This window comes from Callorhinus ursinus, unplaced genomic scaffold, assembly GCF_003265705.2.
Source record: "Callorhinus ursinus isolate GAN/ISIS: 27379988/994484 unplaced genomic scaffold, GSC_fseal_2.0 scaffold35, whole genome shotgun sequence".
NCBI classification, from domain to species: domain Eukaryota; kingdom Metazoa; phylum Chordata; class Mammalia; order Carnivora; family Otariidae; genus Callorhinus; species Callorhinus ursinus.
The window spans coordinates 14,154,559-14,172,826 of record NW_027397097.1 but is presented as its reverse complement, the minus strand read 5'-3'; the positions used below and the strand labels follow the sequence as shown (position 1 = coordinate 14,172,826).

Below are 18,268 nucleotides of genomic sequence, written 5' to 3'. Positions count from 1 at the left end.
CTTAGAGATGTGAGAAGAACAGAGGTCTTGGTTTTTCAATTTTCCATTAACTTACTGGTTTACCTTCACCTTCTGTTTCCTCTCTGTAAAGTCAGGGGCCTATGCCAGGTGAGATTTGAGGTTCCTTCCAGTTCAGATACTCGTTGGTATTAAGTTACCTGAAAGTAAGCAGCTTAGATGCAGGAATGAAGGTGATCATGAGAATGACAAGAGATGCCTTTGACTGAGCACTTATGTGCTATAAACTGTGTTAAGTGTAGATCTGTGTTCAGTGTGCCTTCACCTGAATCATCTGAATATCTATCTCCAAGGTGATCCTGAAATTAAGCTGTTAAGTATAGCTATTCTCCTTTCTTAAAATTCACATTTTCTATTTTCACTAGAAATGTGTTTTTAATCTAAATGCAAAGAGGATTAACATAATAATTTAAGTTGTCTCTGGAAGAGCTAATGAATAATGGCATTGGAGTTCCTCTGCTGATGCCTTATTGAAGCAGGCTCTAGAGTGGGCTAACGGGTTATTCTAAGGGCTTTATTCCCTTGCAGGTTTGACCGATATGACCTTGAGCAAAATGCTTAATGTGAAAGGGCAGGTCTGTTTGTCTTTATTCTTAAATCACAATATAGTACAGATATTTTTCCCTCCAATTTGATTCTGTGACTGAATTCTCAAGAATTAACATGGGCGTTCAAGGTTTCTGATAATAGGCATATGCTACCATAGACAAATTCTTTGAATATGTCAGTGGTGCGTTATTGCACAGCAATACTTAAAGGTTCAGAAAAGTTGTATTTTATGAGATCCTGAAATTATTTGGTTGTGAAAGATAATTAGGGATTTGACTTTCAGCTGTGAAGTGGTCCTGAGATGTTTTTTTTAGAGTCTTGTGGCACATTATTATGGGAGTCAGTGCAATTTACTATAGAGAATATTTAGAAGGTAAGGGATAAAAGATAATGAGTCTCTCTAACTACTCCAAGGTAGTCTTATGGGTTTATTAAAGATGAGAACTTGAGAAGGCAATTTTAGTTGAAGTAGATCATTTTTACCCCCCTTGTGTTTGGGGGGAAATAATTTACCAACTGCTAGATTATTTTGCTTTGCAAACCAGCATTAAAGAAAGAAATAGAAGAACTTGGCCATCTTTCCCACAGTTTTTCAACTTGTTACTACTATCGCTATTATCTTTTTCACCATACTGTAAGAAATTTTAAAACAGATGACTCTAGGGTCACCTCAGTGGCTCAGTCAATTAAGCTTCTGCCTTTGGCTCAGGTCATGATCCAGGGTCCTGGGATCGATTTCCACACTGGGCTCCCTGCTTGGTGGGGAGTCTGCTTCTCCCTCTCTCTCTGCTTGTGCTTGCTCTCTTTCTCTCAGATAAATAAATAAAATCTTAAAAAAAAAAACCCAGATGACGCTAAAATGTATTTCTGTAAGGAAGTTCTACAGAGAGGAGAGACTATTTAGTGAGCATATCCCATGTGCCTTGCACTGTGCTAAGCAGTATGGTGTTTCTTTTTAAATATTTATTGAAACACTTGCCTGGCACTAATGCTAGGGATGTTAGGAACATGAGAATGAAAAGACGAGGTGTCTACAGTCAGTAAGCTTCACATGTATTATCTTAAGTGATCTTCATAGTGAACATGGAAATTTGTTTTTTTGTATTTTTTTTTAACATTAGGAACTGAAATTCAGGAGAGCAAAATAATTTGCCCAAAGTTATCTTTCCAGTAAGAGGCAGGGCAGGACTTGTATTCAAAATCTGTCTGGTGATCTTATACTGTATCATACTGTTTACTTCACCTCTGTCATGTCCATGGCAGTAGAAGAGTCCAACATCTTGGGTTTAAGTTCAGGCTCCATCTGCACTACCTGTGTGACCTGAAGCAAGTTATTCTACCTCATGGAATCTATTTTCTTATCTATAAGATGAGGACAGTAATATGCTACTGTCAAAGACTGGCTAAGGATTGTGTGAGATGATGATTGTAAAGCACTTTGTATGTGTTTGATTGGCACATTGTGGGTCCCAGGTAGTTGCTGTTGCCCTTGTAGGTATGAATAATCTAAGTGAAAAATTTTGGAAAATTTTGTGGTTGTCCATTTGTTCCTTTATTTTCCCAGTCCAAAGTTTATGGCACCATTTGTCTGTCTCAGGGGCTATTGGAGCAGTGATGCAGTGGGAGTGGAGCTAGGTATGGTTCGGGAGGGATCAGTTGTACTAAAGTGCTCTTGTAGGATCTGATTGGGGGTCAGCTGGGCATGAGCAGGGCTCTGGACTCCATTTTTCCATTTCAGCTAAGGGCCCTTCACTTTTCTTGTCATGATAAATGACTAATTCATATGCTTTGGTTTGCAGAATGTTAAAAAAACCCACTGCCTTTGAATGAAAGGTGCTTTCTAGTTCTTTTATTTTACTATTTTATTTACTAATATTTATATCCTTACCATTTAACATTTTGACATGTGGTAGGGGTTCAATAAATGATGATCAATGAATGAATTATCTAGCGAATAAACAAACATGTACTTACAAATATCTGAGTATATATATATGTATGTGAATATAAAAATGCATGTGTGTGCATTTGTTGTGTGTTTAGGTTCCACATATAAGTGAAATCATATGGTATTCATCTTTCTCTGACTTATTTGACTTAGCATAAGCCTTTCAAGGTGTGTGTGTATACACACACACACACACACACACACACACACAAAACCTTGGGTTAGAATTTAGGGTTAGAGACAATAGCTAAGCAAGAGCCAGAACTAAGAATGAGTAGGATACAGGACAAGGGTTAGAACTATGTGTGGGATCATGGCCGGATGGTAAGACCCAGATATTGGGTTAGGCTGATCGCTCTGCCACAATGCATTTTTGCTACAAACAGCTTCCATAATAGGCTAGTGAGGTGGGTAGGGCAGTCACAAGCTGTACTGGTGTGAGACCCTAGCTGTTGGGATTTTTACCAACCTGTGCTATCAATTATACATTCTATTCAAACATCCATCCTGAAAATTCTTTTCATCTAAGCTTGTGCAGATTGTGGGACAGGCACCTACCAAGCAGAGCACCACAGAAGTCCTATATAAAGGCTTTACTCACCTCCAACCAATTAGGAGGCATGAAACCTGAGCCTGCTCTCCTCACAGCTGCCCAAAATCCTGTTTCAATACCTCTTTTACCAAAGGAACAGAGCAAATTCTCAACAAGAGAAACACTGCTTCATAAATATTGAGTAGTGCTAGTTATATCTGACCTGAGAGAAACCTTAACTTGTTAGAGGACTGTGTTTATCAGCCTTAGCTCCAGAGTATTATATAGCTGGAATTCTGCAAGGTTTGTGAACAATGAGGAACTTGAAAATGTTGTCATTGTCCTAGTTAATATCTTCATCATCAAAGAATCAGTATTTACTATAGGCCCTTCTTTTCTGGGAGTGAAAAGAATAGATGAAGGTGAACAACTGGAGGTTGTTTTACATTTGTTTAACATTTGACGAAATGTTAAAACTATTGATATTTGGGTAGAGAAATAAATATTATATTTAATTGTAAGGAAAATTGGAATTTAGAAAAAATTCTCTTATCTCTATGTGTAGGGAAATAGCTAACATTAAAAATGTCTTGATTTCATTTGGGTACGATGCAGGATTTGGAGGATATCAGGAGGGTTTCATAATAGTGTAGGATCTGAGAGGAAGACTTATCAAGTTTATGGGAGTATACAAAATGCTGTGGGGAAATAAAAGGAGCATGGGATCAAATAGAATTTGGTTCAAGTGTCCACTTTGACATTCACTATTTCCTAACACAAGCCATTTGCCTTCCTAAGATTAATGTCTTCATCAGTAAAGTGTGGACAATAAAACTTTCCTTAAAATGGGATGATATGGGGCGCCTGGGTGGCTCAGTCAGTTGGGCGTCCACCTCTTGATTTCAGTTCAGGTCATGATCTCAGGGTTGCGAAATTTAAGCCCCGCATCTGGCTTGCACTGTGTGTGGCATCTGCTTAGGATTTTCTGTCTTTCTCCCTCTGCCCCACACCCCTGCTTGCATGCATGTGCTCTCTCTCTCAAAGAAAAAAAAAAGGATGATATATGTGAAATCCCTTTTGAAGATCTGGCACAAAGTAGATACTCATTAAATGCTTGTTCTTTTCCCTTGCAAATATTTCAGAATCACCACTCTTACAGAACCAATATTTAAATCCACTAATTTATAAGCTTTTATTTAACCAGTCTCTTCCACGTTGTCTATGCACATTTCCATGTTCCTTCTTTTTTTGTTGCTTTTATTTTACTTTTTTTTAATTGAGACATAATTGACATATATCATTATATTAATTTCAGGCATGCAACATAAGGATTCAACATTTGTATACATTGCAAAATGACCACCACACTAAATCTAGTTAACATCCACGACCACATCTAGTTACAAACTGTTTTTTTTCCTGTGATGAGAACTTTTAGGATCTCCTCTCTCAGCAACTTGCAAATATACAATGCAGTATTCTTAACTACAGTCACCATGCTGTATTTTACATTCCCTTGACTTATTGATTTTATAACTGGAAGTTTGTACCTTTTCACTACCTTTGCCCATTTTGCCTACCCCAACCTCCCATCTCTAACAACCACCAATCTGTTTTCTGTTATGTATGAATTAATTTTTGTTTGTTTAGATTCCACATAAGAGTGAGATCATACAGCATTTGTCTTTCTCTGTCTGATTTATTTCACCTATCATAATTCCTTCAAGGTCTGTCCATATTGTTGCAAATGACAAAATTTCATTCTTTTTTTTAAAGATTTTATTTATTTGACAGAGAAAGAGATAGCAAGAGCAGGAACACAAGCAAGGGGAGTGGGAGAGGGAGAAGCAGGCTTCCCGCAGAGCAGGGAGCCCGATGCAGGGCTCAATTCCAGGACCCTGGGATCATGACCTGAGCCGAAGGCAGACGCTTAATGACTGAGCGACCCAGGCACCCCAAAATTTCATTCCTTTTTATGGCTGAATAATATTCTGGTGTGTGTGTGTGTGTGTGTGTGTGTGACATTTTCTTTATCCATTTATCCACTGAGGAACACTTAGGTTGCTTCCATTTCTTGGCTATTGTAAATAATACTGCAATGATCCACATTTTTTCTTTTGTTCATTTTTCCCATACTCAAGAGAACATCCTTTCCATATCTTTCTATATACACAGGATTTCTCTCACAAGTTGATTAAGTTCTCCTTTATCTGTGACCCTATCCTGGACCACTAAATAATGTTATCCCCTGCCCTGAACATCCATAGAATATAATATTTTTATCTTTTACTTATACCATATTACTACAGATCATATAATCATTTATGTCTTTCTTTAACATATATGGTACCAGGAACTGTGCTAAGCTCTAGGAATCTACAGGTGAAAAAGACACAGGCTGTGTAGTGACTTTTAATAACTCAAAGTCTTCTTGGGGAAACAGATACAAAGACAAATAATTACAATTAAGTGTAAGTGCACTAGGACGTGTTTGCAAAGTACTATAGCAATGTCCTTTCATTCAATTAAATTATATGCTGTTTTTTTAAATTTATTCATGAGAGTCAGAGAGAGAGAGAGAAAGAGAGAGGCAGAGGAAGAAGGAGAAGCAGGCTTCCCGCCTAGCAGGGAGCCTGATGCAGGACTTGATCCCAGGACCCTGGGATCATGACCTGAGCCGAATGCAGATGCTTAACCATCTGAGCCACCAGGTGCCCGCTAAATTATATGCTGTTAAATGGCAGGACCCTGTTTTATATTTCTCCTTTTTAGACATTCTCCTCTAGAACATCTAGCTGAGAATAAAGTAATTATTACATACTCTTTGCCTTGAATTCTTCTGTGGACAGTTTTAATATTATAGAGCATTTTTAGATGCCTGAGAGGGAATATTACCCTAAAACAATCACCAAAAAGATTCTGTATAAAGCCTCCAAGCCCATGGAAACCCTTGGAATAGAAATAGACCCTTGGTTTGTTTCAGATCCATCATTTGCTTTTGTGAAGCAAAAGTTCCCAAGCATTTAAGCAAAGTCAGGCTCTATAAAACCCTGTCTCTGGTGGGGAGGCGGTACGACAAGCCAGGCTCAGAAGCCTGAGCCAGCATGGTAAGTAGGTGTCTGTAGTGCTGGCCAAAGGTCAAATATCAAGAGCATGCCTAAGGGAGCATAATATGTTAAAACTCAAATCCAATATAGATTTATATTATCAAGCAAAACTATCTTGGAGACCAGTGCTTGGAGCTTGGGTGTATGGTCAGTTATGGAAGCCCATTAATGTTTTTGAGAATTGTCAAGATTTGTGGTGTAGTACACAGTATGGTACTAATTCTGTAGCTATAAATATTAAGCCTATAGAAACCTAGATATTGGCTACTGGAATTTTGTAGGCAAAGCAGGGCCATTTAAAGACACTTAGATGGAATAGCCAACCAGAGCTTGCAAAAGAGAACTCTCACTGGAGCTCCCTTCCATGTAATACCCCGCTGGTGTTTTATTGACATGGAATTCCTCCTTCCTCCAGACACATCTGTGTCTTTCTGGCTGCATACTGAGCTAACTTTGGGAACTGGAAATAATGGTGATTGAAAGATCACAGCTTATTAGCTTAATGTTTGCTTAGCTTTTCGCTGGAGCCAAGTATAAACAACCCAGAGGCAAGTTTGGAAACCCTAAGTTCCAAGAAAGAGTTTTTGACCAATGAAGATAAATCAATGCTGTGGATTCATATGGGATTCTACAGTCAGCAAGTGTTGTTACATGATCTCAGAGCTGGTCTTCCATGTGAATAATGTAAGTGTTTTCCTATAAGATGCAGTTCAGGGACTCTTCAACCACTATTCCCTTCTAGAATTTGTTCCTATGGGTTTTTTGATTGATTAATGAAGTAGGGCTTGGGAATGGAGAATTGGAACTTGCTGGGAGGGAGCAGGGGAGATGAATAAAAGGCCAGTAAAAAAGATGTAGAAAGGTAACCAAAGCATAGTTTTTCCAAAGCGCAGTCCTAATATTGTTAACTACTAATATATGTGGAATTCAGTCTATGCTTCAAATATAATATTAAGCAAATTATACAGTTTTTAAATTTATTTTTTACAACATCCCAGTAATAAGGGTGCTACAAGTATCCCAATATCACACATCTGTTAAGTAACCAACTGAGACTCAAGCACAGATTTGTCTTATTCCTCAGCCTGCTACGTTCTGCTCCTCCCTATTCACAAGTGTGCTGTATGGGGTTCATGGTTCTACTCAGGAAATGAAGGCACTAAAGTCGAGTGAGTATAATTTCTCTTGCTGATATGTGGATTTCCAGAAGTGAACACAGTGGTCATACCCTGAAAACAGGGCTTAATTGGTAATCTTTACATATTTTTGTAATTAAAAATGCATACATTTACTTATTGATGTAAAGAACACCTGCTTTCTGCCAGTCCTACTGCTACATGCAAGGGATTAAGACCTTTTTTTTTTAAATTTTTTATTATTTTTTAAAGATTTATTTATTTAAGAGGGGGGCGGGGGGCAGAGGGACAGGGAGCTTATTAAGCAGATGCAGGGCCCAGTCTCATGACACTGAGATCACAACCTGAGCTGAAACCAAGAGTCGGTCACTTAACCGACTGCACCACCCAGGCACCCCAAGACCTTTTTTTGATGTGAGCAGATAGATATGTAAACAATGCAATGTAATGAAAGAATACAACTCCCCAGGAGTACAGAGGGAAGAGTGACCCATTTTGCCTTGAGAGGATGAGGAAAATTTCAAAAAGGAGATGGCAGTTGAGTCAGACTTCAAAGGCATTGGCCTCTGCTTTCTAAGGCTGAGGAGATCAGTTCAGAATAAAGGTAAGTGAGGTGGCCCTATATAAATTACTGAAAGGTGGGCCACAAAAGTGCTTTTTTGTTTTATAAAGCACCACTTTATTTTTAAATATCACATATAATATAGATAAATTATGTATAAATGCTAATAAATTAAATAAGGTAAGAAAATGAATACAGTTTACAACCCTGAAGTTATAATTAGTGATCCTGTAATGATATAGGAAAATATACTAAGACTGTGTAGTATAATATTGAGATAATATAATGTAGTGGTTAAGAGCACAGATTCTGGAGCTAGGAAGGCTAGGCTTGAATCTTTTCCTGTCTGAACCCGGGCAAGTACTTAATCTTTTTGTCTTCATGTCCTTCATCTGCAAAATGATTCTTCATGTTCTTCATCTGCATAAGTGTATCTCTCCCTTAGAGTTGTGAGGGTAAAATCAGTCAATTCACATAAAAGATAGATAGACTGTTAATATGTCTGAAAGAGGAGAATTGATATCTGAATTCCAATATAAAGATACATGAAAAGATACCTTTTTTTCTTGAGCCACTGGTTTGAAATGCAACTGATTTTAGACTTTGCCTTTCTGAAGACTATCATCTTTTAAATTTTCAGAAAAAATTACTCTTGATATTGTACTATTATAGAATTATATACTCCACAGGGTAGTATGTTTTCTGTCACCCTGGGTAAGTCACCCTATCTGGTCCTCATTTTCCTTATCTATTGGTTGAACAAATTGTGCTCAAAAGTACCTTTCAGGCCGAGGTTTTATGATTCTTTTAATTATGTTTCTTCCTTTAGTACATATCTAGTGCCTACAGTAGCAAAAGGCCAATATTACCGTTCTTATTTTAGACACAAAGAGCTAGAAACACAGAAAAGCCAAATTATGTCCTAGAAAATTGAAGACAGAGATAAGATTTTAACACAGGGTTAGCATGTGAAGTTGGTCAAAACCTGTAGTGTAGGGAAAAGACAATGGACATTGGTGTCTAATACACTCAAGTTCAAATTTGATCTGGGTTCATGTCTAAGCTGTTCTATTTCCTACTGGCAGAACTGTGAAAATTTACACATATTTAATGAGCTTCTCCTTCTATGTAAAAACAAGGCTAACAATATCAATGTAGTGCTTAGAATAGATCCTCCCTAAGTGTGAGCTTCTTTATTTTTTTTTTTTCCATTTGGAATTGCCTCCCTCGTGAAAAGCTTGCTATTTAAGCTTTCTATACAAACATCCACCTATGTTGATTTTCAGGAACACTGTTCATCTTTTTTGCACTGCTTGAGATTATTACCAGAGTCAAAGAGACTTCAAGCAAAGTGTCTGAGATTGTAAAATCATCAGGCATAAAAGGGAGAACCATGCAGATAAATGATGACAGGTGGTGTTAACAGTTGCCTCAGGTCCTCAACCACAGCCTAATACCTGGCTGTGGGTGGTTGGGGTCTTGCTAACAGGCTTCTCTTCTCTGGAAATATGCACCGCCTCCCATTCTCTATGAAACCATCTCCTGCTGTGCTTTTTCAGAACTTCAGAATTAAATTTTAGATGTCCCAATGTGTATTTCCACCAAAGTCGAAAATGTGTCTTTTACCAACTGGCAAACCAAAGATAAACTAATGGATATAATGTGCTCATATATAAGTTATCCTCCTATCAACACTTCTGTTTTTGGCACTTTATATCTCTGTGAGCTGGTAGAGGGTTGGCAGATGACCACACAAATATAGAAGTAGCAAATAGTCAAAAAGTCCAGAAATAAAAGGAGTGGGGGATATTTGTACCCATGATTCTTTTTACCACATATATCATATCTTCTTTTTTGTTGGTAATTTTGTTGAATTTGGTTTTTGAAATTAAATGTCAGCAGTATTAGTTCTTCTGAGGGCTCTTCTCCCTAAACAAAATTGAGAAGCATGGCCCTATTGTATGAAGTCTAAAATCTTCTGCTTGTCAAGTTAATTTATTCTCATTTACTGAGAGGCTATATAGTGTTATGAATAAAGTACAGACTTTGGGGTCCAACTGCCAGTATCCCATTTCTGCTGCTTAGCAGCCATGTAACTGTGGGCCAGTTATTTAACCTACCTGGGCCAAAGTTTTCTCATCTGTGAAATAAGAATAATGAGACCAAGAGTTATTTTGAGGATTAAATGAATTAATACTTGTAAAGTATTTAGAACAGTGACTAACACAGAGTAAGCCCTCAAGGGTATTATTATATTTTGAGCATCTGTCATGTGCCAGGCATTGGGCAAGATACTGCAAAGCAAAATGAGTAATTTCCTTCCCCCAAGGAGCTTATAGTCTAGTGTGAAGGTCTGTAAACTATAGCCCAAATGACAAATCCAGCTTGTCAGTTGTTTTTGTAAATAAAATAGTATTGAAATATAACCATGCTCATTTGTTTACATATTATCTATGACTATTTTCATGTTTCAATGGCAGAATTGGATAGTTGCAACGGAGATTGTATGGCCTGAAACCAAAATATTTACTAACTGGACTCATACAGAAAAAGTTTGCCAGTCCTCATCTAGTGGAGAAAACAGACGTATCAACTAATACATTTTTATGTGGTTTGGCAGATAGGCTTAAGCAATTGCCTGCCCTGTACTTGATAAGGTTCCAAATGCTGGAGATATCATAGAAAATAAAACACACACACACACACACACACACACACACACACACACACACACACACACACACAAACCACTCCATCCACGTGGAGCTAGGAGCCTAGTGGGGAAAATAAGATAAATGAGTGAAGCATCATAAAGTCAAGTGGGAGTCCCAGTGTTCACAGCAGGACCACACCAATGTTCGATGGGATTATTGCCACCTGTAATCAGGTCCCACCCAAATTTGTTCAATCTTAATTCCTACCCATAACCTTTGCTCAATAAAGCCTATCCCTTCACCAATCCTGTACTGTATGTTGCTAGCATAGGGCCTTGCACAGGATAAGTGCTAAATAAAGATTTGTTGAATGAATAAAGGAATCATTATTCTTTGTCCTATTTACCCTGGTTGGAAATTTCTGTCCACTTTCCTTGATTCTATCCATTCTTCAATATTCAGGTCAGAGTTTTTTCTCTTCTAAGATACCTCCCCTGACTATTATTTCTTGATTTCCCCATTCTTCAATGTCATATTGCTGTTTCATCACAGAAGACACTTTGTTGTGGCCCAGTTGGTAAAAACACCTAGATAATAGAAAAAATAGAAGTCAATGCATAGGTCCTAGGTGAAACTTGAGATTGTTCTTCTAGGGAGGGTAGGATTGAAGTAGCTAGAGGATTACAAATAAGAGCTTTGCAGTGTCCTAGAGATTCTCAATGACCAACTGACATAGATCTTAACCTTCATTGCAAGAAGAGCAATAAAATGAAGTAGAAAGGGAAATGTGGTAATACTTCATACAGGATACATATGAAGAAAGGGAGGTTGGAAGAATGTGTTCATGGAAGAGGAAACAACAAATGCTAAGGCCCAGAGGTAAGAGTTGAAGAACTTGAAGCACTCTAGTTGGCTGGAACAGAACACTGAAGAAGGGCAATGGTGAGAAATAAGGCTATATTAGAAAACAAGGGAGGGCCTTGTAAGTTGTGGAAATAGGAAACTTGAAGGGCCTTAAAAGGAGAGGTGTGATTTGTTCTGCATTTTAGAGAGATCATATTGCCTGCAATGTGGAAAGTAAATTAGAATGGAGCATGATTAAAGGAAGAATGACTACCATAACCCAGGTGCTAGATTTTTATTATCTCACTTAATAATCACAACTGCCCTGAAAATTAGGGACCATGATTTCCATTTTATTGATGAGGAAAATAAGATTCAGATAGGTTAAGTAAATTGTCCATGGTCACAAAGCTAAAATGTGGATAAGGTGGGCTTCAAGTTAGCTTTCTCAAGATAAATAGCCTATATTCTTTCTGGGCTAACCACCGCCCCCCCAAGTCTACCCCAGCATGGCATAGTGGGGAAAGAAGGAAACTACATACAGAAAACTAGAGTGTATCCAAACAGAAGATACAGATAGAAAAAGAATGGTGAGGGGAAATAAAGACCTAGAAGGCATTTGGATCTTGTTTAACAGATAAGGAAGAACTGTAGGACCGCTCCCCAGTCCCACCTCAAAAAATGATCCGAGCAGATTTGTTTCCTTAAAGAGAAGGAGTCAATGTAAAGATGTAGAAAGTGGTGTAAGACCAAAGCCAGGAATATCAGTATGATGTTATTATAATGGTTCAAGTAAGAAATGATGAAGTTTTAAGCTAAGATAGTAGCTGGAGAGGTGAAAAGGTAGGGAAAGTTTCATGAAATCCAATTACAAGGTGGAATGGGTAAAGTGAGCAGTTTAGCCTTCTGAAACTGAAAGCACCTTTGGAGACTGGTAGGAAGTAAGCTGGAGGCGTAAGAAAGCTCAGCTCACAGAGAGGGTCTTGGAGAGTTGACTTTAAAATTTAGAATAGGTTATAAAGGCAAGTGGGAAAATTACCTTTAGGTCTGAATTGGTTTCAGATTGTAGGAACAGATTAAATAACCTTCAATGTGCCCTTTCAGCCATGTGGTTCATGAAAACTTGTGTTTGATAAGGACTTTAAAATTATCTTGTCCATTTTTCATCTCCATTCCCTGTTCCCCATTATTTATTTTACATCCAAACAATTGAAGATAAAGGCCTAGTCACAAATCTCTGACTTTGTGTCTAGTCCTCTTTACATTACACTGAAGCACTTAACTCGGTGAAAATTGGAATTAAATGAAGTTCTGAGTTTAATCTTAGGGACCAAGAAAAAGGTTGTGCTAATGGATCCATTAGAGATGGTGATGTATTTTACTTCTTAGATTTTTCTGGATACTTATGGCTGATGAAAGGTACATCAGGGAAGAGGTAAGCATAATTGGACTGCTACCCTGAGAAAAGAGTAAAAGCATTTAATTGTTAAACTGTTTATTCCAAAAGGACACATTATAAGCTTTTTAAGGTTACCACCTATGGGCAATGAATGCTCAAGAGAAAATTTATAATTATGCAGTTTCCTAAATTCATGCCTTCAATGACTTGTTTCCAATAAGTGAAGCTTATTCGTTCAAACATTTTCAAGAGAAAGGGCAGTAATACTTAACTCATAAGGCTTTAAATGTAGGAAGAATAAAAGTGGATTTTTACATGTATTATTTTAGTGCCTATATACGTTTTAGAATGATATGTGCATATTTATATATTCTTTAAAGTGAGTAACATATTTTTTCATGTCCTTTATTCAGTCTTGGATGTACAAACTAAAATAATCACAAGCCATTATAAATATATAATATATATATACTCTAAAAAGCCATACCAACCTATGTGAGGACCTACGCATAGCTAGAAATTGAATACTGGTCAGTATTTAAAATAGGGAAGAATAGTAATGAGCAAATCAAAGCATTTTATTTCTGTTTATGCTTCTGATCTTAATAATAGGACCTACCTTGCTTACAAACATATACCAAAGTTTTACTATTTCATTTACTCCTTGTAAAAATGCTATGAAGTACTACTATTCAGAACTTAAACATGTGTTCTGAATTATGAAGCTCAAACTCTTAATGCTATGTATAACGAGTATGAGATCATGCAAACTTTATTTCTTGTATTTAAAATTCAGATCATTCTTACCACATGAGGTTGTTGTAAGGATTAGAGATAATGCTTAAAAACCTCTCAGCATGGTTCCTAGCATATTGTGAGACCTTCTAAATGGTAATGGAGACTTGCAGTGTATTTTTAAATACACGTTTTTAAAGTGTCAGTTATCCTCCTATCAGTAGTTCCTGATAGTATATGCAAGGTTTAATACAGATGTGCTTCTGGCAAAGAGAAACTGACCAGCAAGCCATAGTAATGACCTAGCTGTCCTTCAGGCCTCCCCTGCCCACATGGAAATGGAGAGCTCATTGTCATCTGATGGAGTTTACCTTAAATACTATCTGGAACAAGGCAAGAGAAAAATAGATTTAAGGTAAATAATTAACACATAAGGAGGTAATACCCCGTAGTTACTAAGCTGCACATTTTCTCTGAGTTTATTGCCTCCAAACTCTCCTGAGAATTCATGTCATATAGTCCTGGCTGCTAGGGCATATTTATATGTATATTTTATACACACATGCACACACATACAGGCATATGGGCTTATAGGAGATGCGTGTATATGTACAAGGAGCAAGAGAGAAACAGAGAAACTGACTCCACAAAGGAAGGAGAATCCAATAGAGTGTTTTGTTCACTCCATATACTCAATGCCTATTATTGTATCTGGAATGAAAAGCACTTAGTAGGTGCCCAATAAACCTTCATTAATGAATGCATGCAGATTTATAGGTATTTATAGTATATATGCATATGTGCATGAATATATGAAATTAGCCTCCCTCTTTCAGGAAGTCTATTTGTCATTCATGATTTTTGTCACTGTATAAGTTAGGAAGAACAGGAGGTCTGTGTTGTATCTATTTTCAAAATATCCTTATTTTACTTTTCTAGTAATGAGACTGAAATAGCCATATTTGCTCTGACGAGGGTTTAGAATCAGGCAACACCCACAGACAGTTAAAAATTTTTTTATTAATCTTTTCATAATTAGGAGTTTTTAGAACATTGAAAAAGCAGTATGAAATCTAGCAGAGCTCAAGAATATTCTTAGCACAGTGCAGATGCTCCAAACTTAAAAAATTCATAAATGTGAGTGACAGTTAAGCAGGTTGTAGTCTAATTTGAGAGGCAACCAAATGTAAATAATCAGAATTTATTGTTGGAAGCATTTACTAAAAGGTCTATTATGATCCTCCTAACTGTGACCTCTTGAGTAACAGTGACAAGAACAATAGCAGTGACTATTTATCAAATGTATACTGCAAGTCAGGCATCTGCAAGGTATTTTCCATACCCTATTTAAATTAAATTGCACAGCAACCCTATAAAGTAGCCTTATTTTTCTTACTTTCCACATGAAGACACTGAAGCTCAGAGAAATTATGTAACTTACCAAAGTCATAGTACTTGCAATTGGTGGATTCCAAGTCAATCAGACATTCAGGAAACAAAGACCTATTTTTTACCTGCCAAATTCCATGCTTGGTTTATAGTGCTGGGCGGAAGAGAAATGGTCTCAACCATTATGGACCTTATGGACTTAAACCTAAGTGTTTCTGACTTTGAAACCCTTGAACCTACATCACTCTGCCCAGGAAGTGCTACTCTTTAGAGAAAAGCCATGTATTTATGTAAGTTGGGCAGGTAGATTACAAAACTTAATTGTTTCACTTGAAAACAGAACACCTGAGAACAGCAAATTGAAGGATCCTTACTTTCCAATGACTCATTCCAGCCTCACCCTTGTTTTCTTTGGTCACGTCTCCTGTCTGCCGCATTTTTCTACATCCCTGACATCAGGTGTCATCTCTGGACAGGCACAGTAGGTTGCAGAAAAGCAGGCAGGTAGCAAATTGCTTTCAAAGAAAAGAAAATGGAGAGAATGTTATAGTTTGAAATCTCATCTTAGAGTGACTTACTATGTAGCAGAGAGAGAGAGAGAGAGGAAAATGGAAACAGAACAGAACAGAAGTTAGCCTGCAATGGAAAGGTCTAGCAGTGTAGGAGAAGTATTTGCTATGGCAACTCTTGCATCATCCTTCAGGGGTGGCAGGAATGCTTTGGATAAAGGAGGACACTTCTTAAAATCCCATCTCATGTTTACTAAAGCTGGAAATCCCATCAAAGAAAACCAGATATAGTAGGTAGAATACTCCTCTCCCCCAACTTGATTTTATGATAATAGACTTTTTAGTTATTAGTTAACTAATGGCCCAGTCTACTTTTTACTGTCACCTGCCATTGCTTTGTCAAGTTACATAGCATCAGATTGCCTGTTAAACCCTATGTCTAATGAGCAATTTACCTAAATTGAGGGTACCCATGTAATTTCTCTTTCTAATAAGGACATTTTTTGAGAATAAAAATTGGGTGTTATTAATTACACTGGGACAAAGGAGACAAAACCCTGTGCTAAACCTGGTAAATTGGGACAAATGGTCATCCTACGTAAAAGTAACTGTCACTTTCTGCAAATATTTGTGGACCTGAATAAAGACTGCTCAAATGAGAATAAACAGGATATTTACTCAGAGCTTGCTATATAGCAAGAGAGTCAGTCACCACCATTTGGGTGTGGCAGAATCAAAAGTAGATAGAGTGGGAACACATCATGGTGGAAGAAAGAAGGCTTCAGATCTGCTCTGACTAGAGCTTGTTGGCATGGGGAATTTAGAGGTGCCAGATGTCCTATGTGATTAGGGAGAATCTTTGGCTTTATCTGATCCTAGGCTGGAAGCAGGAGCAAAAATTCGGGAAGCCAGCAGTCATTGACCAAGTCCCGGATATTTTGGGCCGGTTGATGCAGAGGTTGTAGATCAGAGGTCTGTTGTTATACATGGTCTATCCATCGTCCATTTGTATATTCAGTCTCTCACATTGAATTGCTCACTTAGTATGATATCTTTTATGAGTTTTAAGGACACTTTATCCAAGTTGCCTCAGATAGTTTCTAATGTAATAAGTATTTATTAAATTTGTAGCATTTGTAGATAATTGCATTTTTTATATCTTTTGTGTCTTTCTAATTTATCTCCCTTTGAACACTTACAGGAAATTTTAGCCTGTTTGTCTATAAACCTTCCATCCAACAATCATTTTGAATTTGTTTAGTTTTATTTTTCAGGTACTTGAAGAGATGCAAAAACTCATACAAAGGGCTTCTATGGTAGATAAACTGTTCATTAGGCAAATTTTCTTATATAAGATGAGCATTACCCCTAATAACCATATTACTCACATCTAGATACCCCTACCCAAAATTAGGAAGAATGGTTGGCAGGTTTGAGAGGAAAGCAGCAGCTGCAGACATGGCCAGCTTTGAACTCTTTCATATGCATTTTGTCAGATGAAGAAGAGTTAACATTTATAAACTTTAATTCTGATCATACTCTAGTTTTAAAGTCTATTTAGTAGTTCCAGTAAATCTGGAAAGAAATGCTACCCATAGATAATCCGAATTTGTGAATTAGGTGAATTTGTGTCTCTGAAATATGAGTTTCCAAATCTGAACAGTTTTAATTTATTAGTGGAAGCCAGTGATCTATAATCAAGGTAAAACTCTTAGCAAAAGCAAGTCATATTTAGAATTGGTATGTGATGAAATGGATAATTTATGGCTTTCTAAATTATTTTCCCTGCTGTAGTCCCCTCATGTTTTATGTCCATAAAATTTGTGTATATGATCTTGATAAAGAATAATAAATACTGGCTGATATTTGATTGATTTATGTGAGGTATCAAACTTGTACTACACAATAGCAGGATAAGGCAATATTTCTATTCATAAAGTGGTCATGGGTTCTTGAGTAAGATAAGCTTTTGGTCTATAATTTTGTACAAGCTACTTAATTTCTCTGAGGCTCAGTAACTGCCAATGTAAATAGTGATTATAATACACACTTCATACAGCTGTTAGGAGAAGCACACAGTGCCAGGTGCTGCCTTCTCCTAGAACAGAGAGAACTGGGACTCAGGATACCTGAGTTATAGTAAGGTTATATGACATGGACAACCAATCTCTTTTCTCTCAGCCAAATTTTTCTCATCTACAGAATGAAGGGGTTTCTACCAGACCTTCCATGGTTCCTTCTACCTCTCAGTTTCTATTTCCAAGAATACAAAGGCAGCACCGACTGATCTGTTATCAGTCATTCACTGTACTTGTAAAATTAACCTTATGTTTCTAATATGTCATGACATTTTTTTTAGTATTCTAACCTCACTTTTGTTTCTGTTGCTGAGTTCTACCAAGTAAATTTCAAGTCTCTTCATTAATTAAGCAAACTTCTTGTTTCTAACCTATTCTAGTCAAATCAATCTGCCTGCCAATCCCCAAGCAAATTCTATGAGTTGTCCATTTACTTCTTACTTTTGCTCACTATGTTCCTTTGGCAGGAAATGGCTTTCCTCATGCCTTCTCCTCCATCATTAGTTATTGAAATCCTAGTCATCCTCCGGAGCTAACTGAAGTGTTAATTCCTCTATGTACTCTCACTGCCTAGTAATCACACCTTCTCTAATTTCCCACTTGATTCAATGTGCCTCTTGTAGGTACCTGGTGGAAAGTATATTAAGCTTTGAAGGTAGCAGACATTAGTTTGACTTTTCTTTCTTTCTTTCTTTCTTTCTTTCTTTCTTTCTTTCTTTCTTTCTTCCTTCCTTCCTTCCTTCCTTCCTTCCTTCCTTCCTTCTTCCTTCCTTCCTTCCTTCCTTCCTTCCTTCCTTCCTTCCTTCCTT

At 37.2% G+C, this 18,268-nt stretch overlaps 1 protein-coding gene across 8 annotated transcripts in view; it reads left to right on the top strand.

Annotated features, from left to right (window-relative positions):
• DLG2 (discs large MAGUK scaffold protein 2) overlaps positions 1-18,268 on the top strand; it is a 2,181,535-nt gene that overhangs the window by 745,150 nt on the left and 1,418,117 nt on the right. The gene's annotated exons all lie outside the window — the stretch shown is intronic.